This window comes from Macrobrachium rosenbergii, chromosome 13 (assembly GCF_040412425.1).
Source record: "Macrobrachium rosenbergii isolate ZJJX-2024 chromosome 13, ASM4041242v1, whole genome shotgun sequence".
Lineage (NCBI taxonomy): Eukaryota > Metazoa > Arthropoda > Malacostraca > Decapoda > Palaemonidae > Macrobrachium > Macrobrachium rosenbergii.
In genome coordinates, this window is record NC_089753.1 from 27,093,913 (window position 1) to 27,111,381 (window position 17,469).

Genomic DNA, 17,469 nt, shown 5'->3' on the forward strand with positions numbered 1-17,469 from the left:
AGAGAGAGAGAGATTTGAACGGGTCGACCCAAGTGAGGTGGGAAATTACCTCGTCAGGAGAGAGAGAGAGAGAGAGAGAGGCGGGGACATATGTAATGTAAGAGAGAGAGAGAGAGAGAGAGAGAATAAACCGGCGTCACAGCTGTGTTCAAATAAACAATTTAGCTCCGGCAATCGGCATATATCGATATTGGGTAATACAGGGCCTTGCAAATTGCTTGCATGCTTAAAATCGCCCGAAATACGCCGGGCCCAATACGACCAGTGGGTTTGGAATTCTTTTCTAAAGTCAATTAAAAGTGTGTCTATATATATATATGTATATATGTATATATATATATATATATATATATATATATACATATATATATATATATATGAATATATATATATATATATATATATATATATATATATATATATATATATATATATATATATATATATATATATATATATATAAATAACATAAAATGACACAGTCCAGAGCCTAAAATAATCTATAGTTTTTTTTATTTTTAAAAAAGTCTAAAGTCTTTTTACATCTTCCAGAGAGATGAGTTTACTGAAATAATAAGCCAGTCCTAAACATCTTTAAAATGAATTACTATGGTCAAATATTTAGCCCAAAAAAAAAAAACTGAACCACTCAAAAGGATGAGTATGTTTAAATAAACAAAAAATGTGATATCTAGTGGGACTATATGTCTAAATGATCTGCCTTGAAGTCCAAAACGTTTCTGGGATATAAGTCCATCGACTGTCATCCTCAAGAGGACTGATTGCAGTTAGTTAGTTTGAAGTGCAAAACTGTAATGTGTGATATATATATATATATATATATATATATATATATATATATATATATATATATATAAAAATTATATATATATAATATATGTTATATTATATTATATTATATATATATATATAATAATATAATATATATATATATATATTATATTATTATATATATATTATCCATATATATATTATATATATATATTATCCATAGATATACAGAGAGAGAGAGAGAGAGAGAGAGAGAGAGAGAGAGAGAGAGAGAGAGACGTATTGACGCCACAACCCTTAAACGTAACCTTCCTTGCCCTCCCTTCCCTTACCAAAAACCCTCCCCCCCCCACCCCCCAAAAAAAAAAAAACTTGAAACCAGAATTTGGCGAAGGTCCGGGACCGCTCCGAAACAGTTTCCGCCAATTGCCCGAATAGATAAAAGGGGGTAAATTAACACCCAAATGGATGTAATTACCGCAAACTCATTAGAATGATGGATGATAAAGACCGCCGTTCATATCGCATGAGCGCATACCATCTATCTTGCGTCGCGCGGGTGGGGGGTCGTCCGTCAGTACTACAGCCTATTTAATATTAATACAGCGAGCGGCCCAATTAAAACCGTATCTCTCTCTCTCTCTCTCTCTCTCTCTCTCTCTCTCTCTCTCTCTCTCTCTCTCTCTCTCTGTGATTAATTAATATATATCGGAGTTCGATAAATGCCACATAATCACTGGTCTGATTTCGGCCATATTTCAAACTCGAAACGCTTGTAATCGGTGAATTTATGACGGCGTGTCCCGAATATGACAGCTTGTTTCATGCCTCTCTCTCTCTCTCTCTCTCTCTCTCTCGTGATGAAAATATAACAGGATTTATTGGTCGGCTGCAGGTATTTGAAAGGGCGACTTCCCCGTCTGGGTTGAAAAATGGTCATTGTTAGTCACGACTCCAAAATTTCCCGTGCACGAGCAAGCGCAAACGCACAGGCACGAACGCACACACACACATATATATATTACAGTATATATAGTGTCTGTAATCATATATATATATATATATATATATATATATATATATATATATATATATATATATATATATATATATATATATATATATGTGTGTGTGTGTGTGTGTGTGTGTGTGTGTGTGTGAGCCTCTGTCAATTTCACAATCTTGACCTTATTTGAGATCCAAAATATGAACCCAAACATACACCTATGTTAATAATGACCTCTGGTTTCTGGTACGCCACCTCACAAAAAAGTGTTAATTTACCCCCCAAAATTTTTTTATTTACAAAAAAAATTGTAAAACATAAGACGTTCATTTACGAACAAATATGTTTAGGAAAAAAATTACGAGAGTCATACGTGACAGACAAATAAAAAAGTTCTAAAAAAAATTAAAATTAACAAGCCCATCAATTGACGAAAAAAAAATTAAAATTTTCGAAAGTTAATGTAATGACCAACCGTCCCAAAAATCCTTTTTCAATGAAGGTGGGAGACCATGACCAAAAAAAAAATAAATAAATAAATAAAAAAAATCTCGAAACAATCAAAATTGACAAAAATATCAAATAAAAAAAACTGACAAATCCGCCTCGTCTCATCCCCCCCTCTCCAGTCCCACCACCTCCTCCCCTCCTCCTCCGCCGAAAAAAAAAAAAAAATCCGTAACAATCAAAATTAACAGGCAAATAAAATCACCAAATCTGTCAAACCCTCTCCTCCCTACTTCCCACCCCCTCCGCCAAAAAAAAAAAAAAAAAAAAAAAAAAAATCCTTTAACAATCAAAATTGACAGGAACATAAAATCACGAAATCTGACAAATCCTCTCCCCTCTTCCCATACCCGTTCCCACCCTCTATCCTTCGCCCCTAACTAAAAAAAAAATTAAAAAAGAGAATCAAATAAGCCCGGAGACCTTGACCAGAAATTTTGTTGAGGGGAAAATTCCCTTAATTAGAATGACAGAAGAATTCAGAAGTTTAATATCACACGCCGGGAGGCCGAGATTTTCGACTAAAAAAAATTATTTTTTCTTCGCGGCGCTAATATTGGATCCTGTGGGCTTCGCACTCCCAGGTATAACTACGATATCCTTAATTAGAAGGATAGCGAGAGGCTTCAATAATAATAATAATAATAAAGAAATAGTAGTAATAATAATAATAATAACAAATGATAGTAAAATGTTTTGTAATGAATTTCGCTAAAATTCTGAAAAATCTTAACTTAATCCTCCCTAGGTTTCTGGTACTTCACCAATACCAGCAGTGAACCGAAAGGAAACGTGAAAATAGGAGAGAGAGAGAGAGAGAGAGAGAGAGAGAGAGAGAGAGAGAGATCTTCCTGCAATATTCAATGGTTATATGGCACTGCTATACTGTATATACGCGTTTGTTCAACCTCCATAGAATGCGTGAGAGGATTAAGAGATTAGCCGTGATTGGCTCATGAATATCAAGCGGGCGAAGGAATAAAGGAGAGAGAGAGAGAGAGAGAGAGAGAGAGAGAGAGAGAGAGAGAGAGAGAGAGAGAGAGAGATTCTGATACACACTTGCACGTCTTAAACGTAAAATTATTCATTAAAAAATTGTGAGGGCAGGTGTGATTTTCTTGCGGGAATCCGAACATCGATTTTTCACTATACATTGAGGACAAATTTAGTCTTGCCTCTCTCTCTCTCTCTCTCTCTCTCTCTCTCTCTCTCTCTCTCTCTCTCTCTCTCTCTCACAGAGATCGGCCTCCACATACGAGCGTTTTATCTGTTGGTTTTCCATCGTTGCGCAATAGTGTCTTATTTTCCCCGTGTGGTTTTACGTTTTTTGTTGTTTTTCCTTGCGTTGTTTTTGCTAACAATGGGATTCAGTTCGTTGGTTTTTCACTCCGTTGTGTTGCTCTTGCGTTGTTTTTTTTCCTTGTTGTGTTTCTCGAGTGTTTTTTCACATGCTTTACGGAATTTTCCTTCGTGCTTTTCTCCTCATATCCTTACAAAAGGAGAGAGAGAGCGAGAGAGAGATAAAAATATAGAAATAGAAAGAGAAAAGAATGAGAGAGAGAGATAAAAAATATAGATATAGAAAGAGAAAAGAATGAATGAGAGAGAGAGAGAGAGAGAGAGAGAGAGAGAGAGAGAGAGAGAGAGAGAGAGAGATAAAAAATAAAGATAAAAATAGAAAGAAAAGATTGAGAAAGAGAGAGAGAGAGATAAAGAAATATAGAAATAGAGAGAAAAGAATGAGAGAGAGAGAGAGAGATAAAAAATACAGAAATAGAAAGAGAAAAGAATGAGAGAGAGAGAGAGAGAGAGAGAGAGAGAGAGAGAGAGAGAGAGAGAGAGAGAGATAAAATATGGAAATAGAAAGAGAAAAGAATGAGAGAGAAGAGAGAAAGAAAGAGATGAAAAAATAAAGATAGATATAGAAAGAGAAAAGAAAGAGAAAAGAATGAGAGAGAGAGAGAGAGAGAGAGAGAGAAAGAGAGAGAGAGACTCTCTCTCTCTCTCTCTCTCTCTCTCTCTCTCTTTCTCTCTTTCTCTCTCCCATCTGGGACCACATTGCTCTAAAAGAGACCGCAGGAACAACACAAGGCACCCTCGGGGAAGTCACAACTCATCAACCAGGTGAACAAACGACCTATTTCAATTCCTCCCCCTCCCCCTTCCCTCCCTCTCTCCATCACCCCCTCCCCTAACCTAACTCTAAACACCAAGCCCCTATAATATACCCTACCCATCCACCACCCCTACCCCCACCCCATCACCATGCCGTTAAGCCCAAAAGCCCAAAATCGACTTCTCCCTCCGCTCTTGTGGACCCCCAACAAACATACACCCCCTACCCAAGGAAACCCCTTCCCCCTTCCCTTCCCCACCAACCTACTACCAGAGATGGGTCACACCCCTCCCTCTTTTTCTACCACCCTTCCTCCCCTCCCTTGCCACCGTTTCTAAAATTCCCAACACCGCCCTTTGTTTTATATATATATCCCCTCCCCCTGATACCCCTTCCCTGGCCCCTACCTCAAGGCACTTCTCCTGAAACCCACTCTATTTTCTCTATCCCTCCCCTGATGCCCCATTCCTATCCCCTACCCCAAGGCACCCCTATTTAAACCCCCTCTTTTCTCTATCCCTTCCCCTATTACCCCCTCCCCACTGGCACACCTCTTCAAAAACCCCCACTCTTTTCTCTATACCCTCCCCCTGATACCCATCTCCCTATCCTCTCCCCCTTGGCACCCCTCCTAAAAACCCCTCTCTTTTCTCTATACCCTTCCCCTGATACCCCTCCCCATTGGCACCCCTCCTAAAACCCCCTCTCTTTTCTCTATCCCCTACCCCTGATACCCCCTCCCCACTGGCACACCTCCTAAAACCCTCTCTCTTTTCTCTATCCCCTACCCCTGAAACCCCCTCCCTCTTTTCTCTATCCCCTACCCCTGATATCCCCTCCCCATTGGCACACTTCCAAAAAAACCCCTATCTTTTCTCTATCCCCTCCCCTTGATATCCCCTCCCCACTGGCACACCTCCCAAAAACCCCTCTCTTTTCTCTATACCCTCCCCCCGCATCCCCTGCCTATCCCCTCGCCCGTGGCACCCCGTGGCACCCAGGGTCCTCTCAACTACATGAAAGGCAAGTGAGACATCAAACGGCTTCCCCGATTGAACTGCTTTCCCCGATTACTTTCGGCTGGTCTAGCAGATGGTCCTCACCAATTAAAGGAATTCAACGCTAAATGGAGGGGGGGGGAAGGAGGGAGGAGGGGGAGGGAAGAGGTAGGAGGAGATAGGAGGAAGGGGAGCGAGCGAAGGATCAAATGGAAAAGATTCAAGAAACGCACTGGGGACTCGGAGGAGGAGGAGGAGGGCACAGAGAGAGAGAGAGAGAGAGAGAGAGAGAGAGAGAGAGAGAGAGAGAGAGAGAGGCCGAACCTTTTGAAAAATTTAATCAACAAACACTTCATTTTTATTTCACTATGCCGCGGCCAACATCAGAAAAGTTGGAAAACAAAGTTAATAAGAGCCTCTCTCTCTCTCTCTCTCTCTCTCTCTCTCTCTCTCTCTCTCTCTCTCTCTCTCTCTGCAGTCTGTCTACCTGCGACCACTGTACATAAAGTGTCTTCTTAATTTATGGGTGTATTAATACACAATTTAATTTTAATAGGACCTCATCTCTCTCTCTCTCTCTCTCTCTCTCTCTCTCTCTCTCTCTCTCTCTCTCTCTCTCTCTTTTCTTTGCAGTCTATTTATACATGTATTAATTTACAATTTAATATACAAATTCGTTTCGTAATCTGCTATAGATTATGTATAAAAACACAATTATATATAGTATACATTGTATAGGTACAGCAAAAAGGCTGTAATGATAGGTCACCACTTCTGGACACTATGTACCGTCCAGAAAATGGGTCCAAAGTAACCTTCATTCTACCTAGGCTATTTGCATAGAGAGAAAAGGTGTCCGACATTTCAGATGAAGAATGGAAGCAGAGGCCTAAAATACTCCGGAGAGAGAGAGAGAGAGAGAGAGAGAGAGTCCTACAATCAAGGGAAGAGTAAGGAGGTCTGCAATTATTGTGTGTGTGCATATGAGAGAGAGAGAGAGAGAGAGAGAGAGAGAGAGAGAGAGAGAGAGAGAGAGAGAGAGAGAGAGAGAGAGAATAAAAAGAAAAAGAATGTGTGAGAGAGAGAGAGATAAATAAAGTGAAAGAGAAAAAGAGAAAAAATAAAGATAGAATTAGAAAAATATAAGAATGAATGTGTGTGTGTAGAGAGAGAGAGAGAGAGAGAGAGAGAGAGAGAGAGAGAGAGAGAGAGAGAGAGAGAGAGAGCATCCCAAAGGAGCATTCTCCTTCTGTTCCATTGATCGTCATCATCCAAGCGTTCTGCAACAATCATCATTGCAAGGGATGACCGATGAGAAAGACATATTGTCTTTCAATAGAGCCTACTGCAGTAGGCCTATTGTCTGAGTGGCGTCTCGTCCTTCAATATATATATATATATATATATATATATATATATATATATATATATATATATATATATATATACTGTATATTAAATTAAAAATATATTATTAAATGATTATAAAATTACAAAATAATCATGATAAAATAAAAATTTTTTTGATTCTCAAATTCTCAAATTTTATAAATATAAAATTTTAAAAATACAAAATTAAAGATAAAACATTATAAATATAAAAAATTATTAAATGACCGAATTTTTTAATTTTTTAATTTTTCAAATATAAAATTTAAAAATTATTCTCTATATGCAGCAGCGTACCTAGAAATAATAGAAAAAAATTATGAAATGTAACAATAATTTTTTTTTCTTGGTAAGCTGTAACATTTCTTCGGCGCAATCGAGTTTTCTGTACATCGTATAATCAAGGCCACCGAAAATAGATCTATCTTTCGGTGGTCCCGATACTGCTGTATGAGCCGCGGCCCATGAAACTTTAACCACGGGCCTGTAGTGGCCTGTCCTATAGTGTTGCCAGAAGCACGAGTATGGCTAACTTTAACCTGAAATAAAATAAAAACTGCTGACGCTAGTGGGCTGCAATTAAGTATGTTTGATGATTGGAGGGTGGATGATCAATCTGCCAATTTGCAGCCCCCTAGCCTCAGTAGTTTTCAAGATCTAAGGGCGGAAACAAAAAAGTGCGGACGGACAGACAAAGCCGGCACAATAGTTTTCTTTTACAGAAAACTAAAAAGTGAAAATAATATTAAATAAAATTAAGACTTATTCATCCTGATCTATTCAAAAAAAAAAAAAAAAAAAATTTTTCTTTCAACCAGTAACAAAACTGACAAAAAACTTCCTTGTCTCGTCAATTTTTCCCAATGCACATCAACCCTATTTTACAAAAAAAAAAAAAACATAAGAAACATTTTTAGAAGCATTTTTACGTGTGCACCAATAAATAGTAAAAAAATATTTTTTCCCGGGTCGTCTGTTATTTTTTTTTTTTTTTAAGACTGCTGCTATTTTTTCCTACGTGAACAAAAGGACAGAGAGAGACAGATTTCCGTCTCAGATGAAGCTGCCTAACTGTCTATTGAACGTGGCCTCGTTTGAAGAAACATTTTAGTTTTTTCTTCACCGAAAAAAAAATATGCAGGCGAGATTTTTTTTTTTACCTTTTTCTTAAAGGAGATGCATAGAGAGCATTTATGTTGAATGAAATAGATGATTTTGAGAATAAAATTGTAATATTCTAAAATATCAGCATATAAATGTATATATTATATACAGTATATATATACACATATATAAAATATATACATATGTATGTATGTATATAGCCTATATATACATATAATATCTACTTATTTTGAATCAATAATATATCCTCCCAGCTCCAGTTTTTGAAAAATCAAACTGTATCAGAAAATGACAAAAAAGATCAATATAGAATAAAACAATACAAAATAGCAGTAGAATTTCTAAAAAAAAAAAAAGTTTTATACTCTTTCTTCTCCGCAATATTTTTAAACCAGTCTTCAAAAACTGCTACAACTGTCAATAAAATTACAGACACAATGTACGTTCTCTAACTGCACTGTGTATGTGTGAAGATATTACATTACAATGCAAAATCCTTTGACAATTTTCGCAAACTGCTGTAATCACACTCCGCCCTAAAATGGAAAACTGCAGTGTCTGCAAAATTTTCGAAATTGAGGTATGCCACCTACTGGGCTCGTGAAACACTAATACACAAGTTACTGCAGTTTCAGAATGACTCTTCAGTGCTTTATTTAGGGGGTCCCATTTGCAGTAGCTGCAAAATCAGTAGTAAGGCAAAGGAAACCTGCAGTATCTACCACTTTTCTCAGTTTTGCATTTTTTGCAGATAATGCAGTCTTCCATTTTAGGGCAGCGCTGCAATGGATACCTTGAGATGTTCCCAGCTCCTAACCATTCCAAGTCAATTCATTCCAGTTTTCTTTTTTTTACTTTTTTTTTTTTTTTTTTTTGTTTTCCAATATAATTTCGCAAATTCATACGCATTACAAAGTAATACATCTAAATTCCCGTTCCTGTTATTTCATGTCAGGGACACAAAATTTAACACAGTATAACGCGTAGTTGATTTATTTATCCTACGCGGCCGCCATCTTTCAAAGGTCAAGTATTAAACAATTAAGTTTCAACACTTAAAATGCCAAATATAGCATTAGAAAGATCTGATGTGTATGTTTGTGTATGTACATATGCAGCAGATAGCGAAACCAGGCATTTCAAGAATTGCCTGAAATGTCAGGCAGATAGCGAAATGCACTTAGGGACATATGATCCCCCAAGGGCTAGTACTAAACACGGCGAAACACATTTGACCCCCAGGGGATAGTACTAACAACGGCGAAACAGTGTAGGTAAATCACTGTTTCGCCGTGTTTAGCACTAGCCCCTTGGGAAATCAAATATCCCTAAGTGCATTTCGCTACCTGCCTGTAACTTCAGGTAGTTCGCGAAATGCTTGGTTTCGCTATCTACCTGAAATTTCAGTCAGATCGCGAAATGCCTGGTTTCGCTATCTGCCTGAAATTTCAGTCAGATCGTGAAATACCTGGTTTCGCTGTCTGAAATTTCAGGCAATTCGCGAAATGCCTGGTTTCGCTAACTGCCTGAAATTTCAGTCAGTTCGCGAAATACCTGGTTTCGCTATCTGCCTGAAATTTCAGTCAGTTCTTGAAATACCTGGTTTCGCTATCCGCCTGAAATTTCATTCAGTTCTTGAAATACCTGGTTTCGCTATTTGCCTGAAATTTCAGTCAGTTATTGAAATACTTGGTTTCGCTATCTGCCTGAAATTTCAGTCAGTTCGCGAAATACCTGGTTTCGCTATCTGCCTGAAATTTCAATCAGTTCGTGAAATACCTGGTTTCGCTGTCTGAAATTTCAGGCAATTCGCGAAATGCCTGGTTTCGCTAACTGCCTGAAATTTCAGTCAGTTCGCGAAATACCTGGTTTCGCTATCTGCCTGAAATTTCAGTCAGTTCTTGAAATACCTGGTTTCGCTATCCGCCCTGAAATTTCAGTCAGTTCTTGAAATACCTGGTTTCGCTATTTGCCTGAAATTTCAGTCAGTTATTGAAATACTTGGTTTCGCTATCTGCCTGAAATTTCAGTCAGTTCGCGAAATACCTGGTTTCGCTATCTGCCTGAAATTTCAGTCAGTTCGCGATATACCTGTTTTCGCCATCAGCCTGTAACATAATACCCAGAGAGTACTCAGTACATAATATCTACCACCTGCTTAATTCACTGCTCGGGAAGTCTAAGGTAACAGCCTATAAGTCACTTGTCACGAATAATACTCAGGTCTAAAGTAACTGTGTTTGGGTAGTCTTGGGATGAGGTCATTCAGCGCCGAAACGGAAATTGAGAGAAAAGGAGGTTTGAAAGGTGTAACAGGAGGAAAACCTTTCGCAGCTGCGCTATGAAACAACTGTAAGGAGAGGGTTGAGGAAAGTCGGATGGCAGGAAGTGAATATGAGCGGAGGTACAGTAAAAGGAACGAAGGGACGCTGCAAAGAACCTGAAGCAATGCCTACAGTGCACCGCGTGAGGAGCACTGACTGCACTACCCCCTTACTGGGGGGGACGAGAGAGAGAGAGAGAGAGAGAGAGAGAGAGAGAGAGAGAGATCCATAAAAATGTTATCGCATTTTCTTGCCCACTAACAAACTACGCGAACTCTATAAAGTTGACCTCACTCTCTCTCTCTCTCTGCCTGCCGCAACTTTTAACAAACAGCAAATATTCCGGACTTAATGAAGTTAATTGCGAGAGTCTCTCTCTCTCTCTCTCTCTCTCCCTCTCTCATAACGATTTGGGCACGTTCCTTTAAAACCATCGTGTCTCTAAAGAGCCAAGTAATGAATCATGTACCTTGCGGCCGCTCTCTCTCTCTCTCTCTCTCTCTCTCTCTCTCTCTCTCTCTCTCTCACACACACACACACACACACATGCACACATTTATCTATATATATATATATATATATATATATATATATATATATATATATATATATATATATATATATATATATATATATATATATATATATATATATATAAATTTCTGACTCACCTCAGGATCGAACGCAGGTCTTTCAATTGAAAGGCAAGGGCGCTGCCTACCATATAGGCCATACAAGACCTGGGTTCGATCCTGAGGTGAGTCAGAAATTTATTTCTGTTCCACACGTGATTGCGTGTTGATTATTTCTCTCTCTCTCTCTCTCTCTCTCTCTCTCTCTCTCTCTCTCTCTCTCTCTCTCTCTCTCTCTCTCTCTCTCTCTCTCTCTCTCTCTCTATATATATATATATATATATATATATATATATATATATATATATATATATATATATATATTAGACAGATGTGTGCGTGTATGTATGTAAGCTAATCAATCCCCGCCCTTCGCCCCCTTCCCGCCCCCAAACGCTGACCAGAGAAAAACAAAAAACGGATGCACGTCACACCGAAATTAAAAATGTTCAAATGGAAAAGCCCGCACCACACGAATCCGCTGATGATAATAATAAATTTTTCATCATCCGCCGATCCCCTTCAAAGGACAAAAAAAAATAAATAAATAAATAAACAAATAAAAATAAAAACACAAATAAAAACAAAAATAAAATAAAAAGAGTTTGCTCACTCGGCATTACCTTAATGGAACCATAATGAGATCCTAAATTTAATCAGAGATGTTTATTGAGCCTAACTGTGGCCTGCGTCCTTTCTCTCTCTCTCTCTCTCTCTCTCTCTCTCTCTCTCTCTCTCTCTCTCTCTCTCTCTCTCTCTCTCTCTCTCTCTCTCTTTCTCTCCTTAACCCTTTCTATTTATTTGCTTTCTCTCTATGATGTCTTCATATTCTTTTTTACTTTAGTTCCCCTTTTCCTCATAGAGACAGAGAGAGAGAGAGACTATTATTATTATTATTATTATTATTATTATTATTATTATTATTATTATTATTATTAATACCTGCAGCAACAGGAGAGTTATGTCAGGACCTGAAAGCTTATTTATAAAAAAGTTACTGGTCTCGTTAAAGTGCCAAGTAATAATAATAATAATAATAATAATAATAATAATAATAATAATAATAATAATAATAATAATAATAATTATTATTATTATTATTATTATTATTATTATTATTATTATTAATCCGGATCTTACGTATTGAAATATTGGTGTTAATTGCTTATTATTATTATTATTGCTTTTGTTGTTATTACTATCAATATTATTATTGTTATTATTAATATTATTGTTATTATTATTAAGATTTTAATTATATGCCATAGAAATCATCTTGGCTGGATATACGGATGAAGATTATATTTGCAGTAATCTAAGACATATATCCCCCCCCATTTCCTCTCCTCCCTCCCCTCCTAATCCCCCACCCCCTCCGCCTTCCGGCCCCTCACCCCTCCCACCCAGCTTCATACATGAACTCCGATTTTCAACTGTATCACAGACGAACATGAATTAATTACAGCGCCGGCCCGAGGCATCTCCGGGGGTCATTAATGAAGGTTTGGTGTTCTTCTCGTGGACCCCTAAATAGTGTCTGGGAGGCCTTAGGCCTGACTTGTCTTCCGGGCGGCGAATGATACGGGTTTCTTATTATTATTATTATTATTATTATTATTATTATTATTATTATTATTATTAAGAAGAAGATAAAACCTATTCATATGGAACAAGCCCACCACAGGGGCCACTGATTTGAAATTCAAAGATTATTATTATTATTATTATTATTATTATTATTATTATTATTATTATTATTAAGAAGAAGAAGATAAAACCTATTCATATGGAACAAGCCCACCACAGGGGCCAATGATTTGAAATTCAAAGATTATTATTATTATTATATTATTATTATTATTATTATTATTATTATTATTAAATAGGCTTTCAGATCTCGACAGAACTCTCCTGTGCTCCAAGAACAAGAATAATAATAATAATAATAATAAAGACGACCCAACCCTAACCCTGCACCTTATCGCGTTTTAAAGCCCCGATAAGGGGTACCTGATCCAGGTAAAATCGGTAGGTAATCTTGCCCACTAATCGTTATCAGTAATGCCAGGTACACACACAACGCCTTGATCCTCACAACGGTATATACATATACATATATATATATATATATATATATATATATATATATATATATATATATATATATATATATATATATATATATATATATATAAGAAAAAATAGCAGACATACATATTTACATAACCTCACACCGCTGAAAACTGAAAACTAAACGATATACATTTTGATAATTCATTCAAATAAAAATTCTTGAAAAAAAAAATTAAAATACATTTTTATTTAAGGTATTCTGAAATACTGGACCAATAAAGGTGTTAGTTTTCATGCGCCGAGACACAATGAAAAATGAAAAAATTTATAACATATTATTAAATCAATTTTCATACGTTACAGCTGTATCCTATCGGTGCAATCGGGTTTTCTGTACAGCGTATAATCACGGCCATCTTAAATAGGTCTATCTTTCGGTGGTCTCGGTATAATGCTGTATGAGCCGCGGCCCATGAAATTTAACCACGGGCAGGTGGTGGCCTATCCTGTATCATTGCCAGAAGCACGATTATGGCTAACTTTAACCTTAAATAAAATAAAAACTACTGAGGCTAGAGAGCTGCAATTTGTTATGTTTGATGATTGGAGGGTGGATGATCAACATAACAATTTGCAGCCCTCTAGCCTCAGTAGTTTTTGAGATCTGAGGGCGGACAGAAAAAGTGCGGACAGAAAAAGTGCGGACAGAAAAAAGTGCGGTCAGAAAAAGTGCGGACAGAAAAAATGCTGACAGAAAAAAGTGCGGACAGAAAAGTGCGGACAGAAAAAAGTGCGGACAGAAAGTGTGGACAGAAAAAAGTGTGGACAGAAAAAAGTGCGGACAGAAAAAAGTGCGCACGGACAGACAAAGCCGGCGCAATAGCTTCCCTTTACAGAAAACTAGAAAAGAAAAAAATGAGAAAATTTTTATAATAGATTATTAAATCAATTTCCATACGTTAGCTAAATTAGAGATTACAGCTGCAACCTACATTTCCATACGACATTAATAACTGCAAAAATAAAACGTTTTTCATTTACACCTTCGTACATGAAGGAAAAAAATCAGATAACCATAATAACACACTTACAAGCGTAGCAGAAGAAGTAAATATATATATATAAGCATAAAATATTCAGTCATAGACTGTCCAAATTCATTGGAAAAAAAAAATAATTGGACAAGGAATTAATATTTATATATTCAAAAGAACAGAAAATAAATATCAAGTAATTTTTAATACTCCAAAAATTGTGAAATAAAATTACTATGCAATGTTGTTTATAAGTATTCCAAAGAGAATATTTACAAATAACTATGAAATATATTTTAATATTTTTCAAACATTTTAAAATAAATTAAACATACAGTGGAAAAAAAATTCTTAAAATCCAAATTTCAAAAAATCATATATAAAATAAACATACGATTTACATAAATATTTTACACATTCCAAAGAGACTAAGAAACAAAAACAACAATAAAAATATTCCAGAATTGCTTATACAGAATAAGCATACAATTTATATAAAAATTTCACACATTCCAATTAGAATATTTATATTTATACACTTAAAAGAACATCAAATAACTATAATAAAGTCGATTTCAATATCCCAGACATCCTCAAACGAAAAACAAATAAATCATTTATATATATATATATATATATATATATATATATATATATATATATATATATATATATATATATATATGTAAATTTATATATATACAATTCACATACAAATTTCAAACATTCCAAAGAGACTAACAAATAAACAAAAATTAATGGAAAAAAAACAAAAAAAATAATTGATAATACATTAAGGGGAAAAAAAAGGTGTAACTCAAAAAAGCGTTCCTCCACCCACCCCTGATCTACCACCCACCCACCCCAAGCAGCAGCAGCAGCAGCAGCAGCATTCACAAGCAGTGTGACTGTCTGGCTAAAACCGAGATCAGTATCCCACCGACCGCCACAAGAGGCGGACATGCGAGGCGAGGTCCTCCTTGATACTGTCACTGGGATACCTCGTAATATGCGATTGACGGCGGTTGCTGTCGGTAGAAAATGACCGATTGACAGAGGATATTATACGTGGAAAATATACGTAAAAAAGGGAATTATACGCGGAAAATATGCGTAAACGAGGGGAAATTATTCGCGGGGTATACATGAATGACAGCGGGACTGTTAAGCCGAAAAATTGAAAGTTTTACTTATGGTAGACGGGAATACATTCTGGAAAATATACGAATGACAAGGACTATTATACGCTGGAAATATACGCAAGCCAGCGGACACTCTACGTGGAAAACATAACGCAAAAACGACTAATAACCTACAAGCGGAACATAACACACGAATGCGGACGGAAGTTCTGCGGACAAAAAAAAAAAAAAAATCCGCAAAAACCCGATAAATATATCTATTAGTCAAGCATGGCTTGGCCCCCACCGAAATTATCCGGCGAGGAACGTTGACAAAACCAGCGTCGTAAAGTTACGATGTGGGCGTCGGGAGGCCACAAATCATATGAGGCTATTAGCGAATTGTTTTGTACGCCGGAGCAAACAGCAAATTTAAGGGAAAAAGCAAATAAAATAAACTTACCTTGCGTGAAAAAATTTCATTATGTGGGATATGCAAGTTGCAGTATTGGGTGATATTGATATTAATAAAGAGTTGTATTTTACTTAAACTTAAATAAATCGAGGAAAAGTCACAAGCCGTTTTAAGAATAATTATGTGCAATATCCACGTATGGCAGTACTGAAAGTTTAGGTAATTATATCTATTTATAATCCAGTTATCTGGTTGACTCAAATCCATAAAAAATCCAGAATAAAAATTATATTACGACTACAAACAAAAAAGCCATGCTATGCTAAGTTCACAACTAGATTTCGAAAAAGCTAAAAATAATCTATATAATGAAGAAATAAAGACGAGAATTACAGCAAACAAAAATCAAATCAATATAAAGACACCTTACAAAACAAGTCTCAAACATATTTCACAGCCATGAAACCCGATCCGATTTCAGCTCTCGAGAAGAAGCCTACGGGAATGCACAAACACTTCGGAGTGCATTCGACAGCTCTTCAACACTTTTCAACGCATTTAAACGTCCGCAAGCACATTTCATGCATACGATAAATACGGTAAATTGCGTGCAAACACTCTACGACGACTCGTCAAAGGTACGAACCACCGTATTAATTACACTAACCTGTAATAGCTGAACTGATGATTACGACGATGACGTTGGTGGGCCTCGACTGAATCAGCTGCTTCACTTCAAAAAACACGTCAACAAACCGGTTGATTTAGAAAATGAAATACATGTACCTAATATCGAGTCCCAATATACTTTCCAGAGGGCTCGAATTCACGAATGCCGTTAACTAAACAAGCGCCTTTCGTACCCCTACGTTTGTGTGCTGCTAAAAAAAAATAGGTCTCTCGAATTGGGAGAAAGGAGAATGATATTTCAGTGTCACTTGGCTTTCATTAAGATGGCGATGATGATTTTGATACGCGTACGTCCATTCGGTCGACAATACAATATATGCCTTCTAAAAATAGCAGTTAGCAGTTGCAGCAGCAGCAGCAACGTTGAACGGACAGTGCGAGAAATCACGCAACTGCAGAAACGGACGTTTTATGATTTAGTCTTAGAAAAGCACTGGACGACTTTTATTCACTTCTTCTTCTTCTTCTTTTTTCTATTTAAACTAGCGGCCTCTCAACCACACACTCGAGAAAAAAAGGACGCCTTGGGAATCTGGGCAGCCTCATTTTTGTCGAATATTCTCCCAAAAAATCCCCCACTCGGTTTCTTTACAGGTAAATTCCCGATTCCCGCCGCACAAACTCTTCGCCCGAATTCCCGACTGGCCCGGGTGTGGGAGGGGGTCGGGAACGGTCGCTAATCACCAGAAATCGTTTGCAAAAGGTTCTGTCAAAGGGGCATCCAACACGAGTCACAGGGACGCGGCAGCGCGCGAGTACGTCCTCTACCTTCGGCGACGCACGGGAGACTGAAGTGAAGTTACCAGCGAGTGAATTTTTATTCGGGGTCCGACAACAAGCCGACGACGTTAGCGAGAGAGAAAGAGAGGAGACTGCTTGAGGAAGGCGCTGGTTGGTACATACGTACGGACTTTGCGCCGCGCGTGTATGTGAGTGTATGTGTGCGTATGTATATGCGTATGTGTGTTTCCCTCTCTCACTCTCTTCCCATCGGTAGCCACTGGTCTGGCACACCGACGCGCCGACAGCAATCTAAGCACTTGATACCGACTTCAAGCGATTTTGAGTTTCTCTCTCTCTCTCTCTCTCTCTCTCTCTCTCTCTCTCTCAGCTCCGCGGGGGGCTGGCTTCCCCCTTCCTCCCCTCCCCTCTTCCCTCCACCATCACCTGGCTCTACCAACCAGGTTGACTTGAGGAGGAGGTGGAGGAGGAGGAGGAGGAGGAGGAGGAGGACTCGCGCAGCAAGA

General features: G+C 37.4%; 1 protein-coding gene across 1 annotated transcript in view; it reads right to left on the reverse strand.

The window, feature by feature from the left end:
- LOC136845069 (fibroblast growth factor receptor-like 1) overlaps positions 1–17,075 on the reverse strand; it is a 599,462-nt gene extending 582,387 nt beyond the window's left edge. Inside the window, exon 1 of the mRNA XM_067114891.1 lies at positions 16,200–17,075. The gene's annotated coding sequence lies outside the window, so the exon portion shown is untranslated. The remainder of the gene's footprint in view (positions 1–16,199) is intronic.
- Positions 17,076–17,469: the final 394 nt, after the last annotated feature.